This window comes from Porites lutea, chromosome 6 (genome assembly GCF_958299795.1).
Source record: "Porites lutea chromosome 6, jaPorLute2.1, whole genome shotgun sequence".
Lineage (NCBI taxonomy): Eukaryota > Metazoa > Cnidaria > Anthozoa > Scleractinia > Poritidae > Porites > Porites lutea.
Genome location: NC_133206.1, coordinates 35,495,621 through 35,499,109, shown reverse-complemented (window position 1 = coordinate 35,499,109; position 3,489 = coordinate 35,495,621).

Here is a 3,489-nt window from a genome sequence, read left to right as displayed (position 1 = left end):
ATTGCGAAAGAAATGTGACGCTAGTAATATTTAATGTTTCAGTTCCTAAAAAAAATTTGGATTCAATAGCAAGCCTTTATGTTTTTGTGCGTAATAATTATTTAAATTGTCCTATCTTTAAGTTCCCACGAGATTTGAAGTTTAAGTCACGATGGTCACGCTGGCTGACTGTATCAGCACTGCGTGACGATTGTGACAATAGCCCAAATAACGTGGAAATACAGTCGTGACTGGAATGGATACTTTAAATCGGGATTCAGATAAATTACTGGAACTAGCAAAATAATTATATAATTTTTAATATAAAAAAATGATCTTAAGTATATGGTTCCAGACCTATATCCGAAACCCTAATTTGAAGCATCAATTGAAGTCACCACCGAGAAATTGCCCTACAGCGTGAAAAGCTAAGACTTAGAAAAAATGTTTATTCTAGCTGTTTACATAAGGCTATCCGAAATTTAGGTCAAGTTAACCTGATTTTTCACACAGCCCAAGGAAATCTATTCTATCTCCTACTTAAAAATAAGGATATAGAGCAGATTACCACAGCTGTCTGATTAATCAAGTATTTCCTTATTTCCAAAATGGATTAGGATCTAAAGCTAATATTATTAGTCTAACATCGACAGCCAAGTTTGTTTTCCTATTGTTTTCAGTTGACCAAAAAACAACAGGTAAAAAAACAGATGTCGATGTAACCTAAACTTAGTTTTGATAAATTTGTTATAATCTGACGTAGTTAAAAGATGGAAATAAATTTCGACCTATTTATGAGCGTTGTTTTGTTTTTCTGGTTGTAGTTAGATTTTCAGCTAGTCAGGTAGGAAAAAGATAGAAATGAAATAAATTTGGACCTATTTATGAGCGTGGTTTTGGTTTATGGTTTTAGTTAAATTTTCAGCTATTCAAAAAATATCAGCACAAAATTTGGCAATTATGGAAATGATTTATATGCTATGTTTGTTTTTGTGCAATATTTTGGAGAGCTATTTATTGTTAGTAAATGAAAAGCTTTGGGTTTAGAAGAGACATCCTTAACCAGTTGTCCCCCATTAGAAAGATTCTCAAAGACTATTAGCTCAATTTGATGTCACTAGTGAAAATCCACCCAAGCCAGACCAATGCCATTCAGTGCTCAGTTCTCTGCCCTCGTATCATCCGTCGACACACCTACTAAGTGAGCCGGGGAGCACGTTCTTGCACCCCCGTTTTTCATCCTCAACAGTGAAACATTCCCAGACATATTGTTTGCAGACAAGCAACTTTCTTGATCGAAATGGTTATTATTTTGTTGGAAAAAGGTGTGGTATTATAACAAAATGAATGAATCCCTAAGAACATGAGAAGCAAACTCTCACCTTCCTTCACAATGTCCTCCCCACTTGGGAACAAACGGCCAAATCTTCCAAGTGTCCAACTGCCCTCAGCATGAATGACAGGATCAGATAAAGTTTCCCAGGATTTCTCAGTTGGAATATCTCAGAGGACATCAGAATTCACACCTTCTCAGAGGCAGAGCTTCCACAGCCCAGCAGGGACGAGGTTGGCTAGATTTAAACATGACCTTTCCCAAGTGATGGGCTCCTAATCTTGTGCGTGTGCCACCTGAGGTCTGAAATTAAATAAGAACTTAAAAAAATAATAATGAAAAGCTAATGGCCTAAGAAAACAACCAACAATCCTTGACGACACCACTGGTTTCCCCATGAAATGACCCAAAAATGAAGAATAAGTGAAGAAATTCTACACTAATGATGTGTCACTACCCAAATCTGGGTAGTGCTTCTGATTGGTCTTGCCACAAGGATAATGTGTTTCAACCAATCAGAAGCCTTACCCAGATATGGCTAGTGACATGTCATCAGTCATCATTTTGCGGGAAAACCAGTGATAGCATCTGGAAAAGTCAGCTGTTTTCAAAGGCTTAGCTAAAGCAAACCTAACAAAAAATTAATAATATTAAGATGACTAATGCAAGCTCATTAGCATATTAAACAAAACTACATATTTCTTGGTGCTGCAAGTGCCCTCGTAATGTAAACGTGTATTCAACTAATGCTTTGATTATGTGCAAAAAAATGGAATGAAAGGAATGCCAAGGGGTAAATTCCTAAAACTAAAATGCCAGACCTTATGAAAACCTATGGAAATTGAAGAAGAAAATTACAGAGGGCAAATGCAAAACCAAGAAAACTAATATATTTAGATAGAATATAAAGGCAATCAAGAGTCTGTAGTCTGCAGTCTGCATCGAGTGAGACCCGTGTAAAAAAGTAAGTACTCAAAAGTTGATAAAAAAAATAGTTTTAGTTTTGAAATTATCAGCGATTTGAAAACAACATTCTACTTACTGCGAGTTTCGTAGAAAATGAAAATAAGCAGAAGCAGACTAGAGGTTGCTCTAGACGTAATGTTCATGTAAAGGTATGAATAATCTATTTTGTGTTAAAATACTTAAGATCCTACTTTTTCTAAGATTTTTCCAGGCTCACTGTTTCTTAAGAATTTCACGTTGCTATGGCGCTCTGTTTTAAATAAATCTGAAGAATGGACAAAATCCTTTGTGCACCAACCTCACCTTGAAGTCCCAACAGAGAACAAAATCAATCATCAAAGTTATTAATAATAATAATAATAATAAAAAAATGAAACTCTACCTACTTGAGACATATATACATTCTCCTTACTAATACCGTAAGAGAGCTAAGAAGGAACAGTAAGGAAATTTGCTAATTGTTATTGGGACTTCAAGGATCAAGGTCACTGTGATTAATTGCTTTCCTATTCCTATCCATACTGTGATTTGTAGACATAGCCTGCAAATGCAGATGCAATTCCAGCTGTAGTTTCCTGGCCACTGATAGCTAGAGAGATGCCTTGGCTGACAAAGCTCAAGCTTATCTTTTCCCTTAATGGCAGATCATCATAAATTCTCTAATGGTCAAGGTTTGTAGATTCTACCCATATAAATTATAGCTCATAGCGTATCTGTATTGCCATTTTGTCCTGAAAATTTAACAATGTTTACCAGTGAAGTACTACTATTTCTTGCAGCCTGTATAGTCCCTGACTAAAGTGATATATTACTTAGAGGGTTTAGAGCTAATATTTTGCTAATGAGCTTGCTGTAGACTGATTAATTCTATCATTAAATTAACACTTATACTGTATGAGTGGAATCCTGGTTCTTTGAACCTCTTGATTATTTAACTAATAACTTATTTTCCTTCCCCTAAAATCACTGTATTTTTATCATCTCGTGTGGGGTTTTTCAACCAGAAAATGGCAAGAAAGCCCAATGCACAAAACGAAGCTTAATATAACTCTAATTCTTCGAACTCCTAGCTTTCTATAACCGATCTCCATTTTCACAGGAAGTCCAAAAAAACATCGTTCCACTGTGTTAAGATAACACAGGAAGCACAAAAACTCATATAAAGAAGAGTTCCAATAGAAGGTTGACCTATGAAAAGAATTGAGTGTGTG